The following is a 412-nucleotide window of genomic DNA, read 5'->3' as shown; positions in this document are numbered from 1 at the left end:
AGCGATCAGATTTCGTATCTATTCGTACTCTCTGTGCTAACTGCAGTGACTTTATTTGACACTTTCCACTGCTATGCAACTTCAATGAAGTGTCCCGCGCATGTCTCTGCATGATGTCTCTCCTCTGTTTTCAGTCCAGTCAGAGCATGTGAATGCAGCGCCCACTTTTCATCAGTATAATGCACTGTAACTCCGAGATAATTCTGGTTACCCAGTGAGTTCAGTAGCCTCCAGTGAGTCCAGTAGTCCCTAGGAAGAGCAACAGCGGGTGCGTGTTTCGCAGTCCTCTCCTTTTTATACAACTTGTGTAGCGTTATTCTTCTTGTGATGGTGCGTGTTGAGGGAATCTCATACCTGCCATTGTTGTTGCGATTCTCAGACCGATGTCCTCCATCACCCTAATGGGCCTGCA

At 47.1% G+C, this 412-nt stretch overlaps 1 protein-coding gene across 13 annotated transcripts in view; it reads left to right on the top strand.

The window, feature by feature from the left end:
* ppip5k1b (diphosphoinositol pentakisphosphate kinase 1b) overlaps positions 1-412 on the top strand; it is a 66,435-nt gene that overhangs the window by 32,652 nt on the left and 33,371 nt on the right. The window lies entirely within an intron of this gene.

The sequence above is a fragment of the Etheostoma spectabile genome, chromosome 8 (assembly GCF_008692095.1).
Source record: "Etheostoma spectabile isolate EspeVRDwgs_2016 chromosome 8, UIUC_Espe_1.0, whole genome shotgun sequence".
NCBI classification, from domain to species: Eukaryota; Metazoa; Chordata; class Actinopteri; order Perciformes; family Percidae; genus Etheostoma; species Etheostoma spectabile.
Note: the sequence above shows the minus strand (reverse complement) of the source record. Positions and strands in the feature narration are given on the sequence as shown.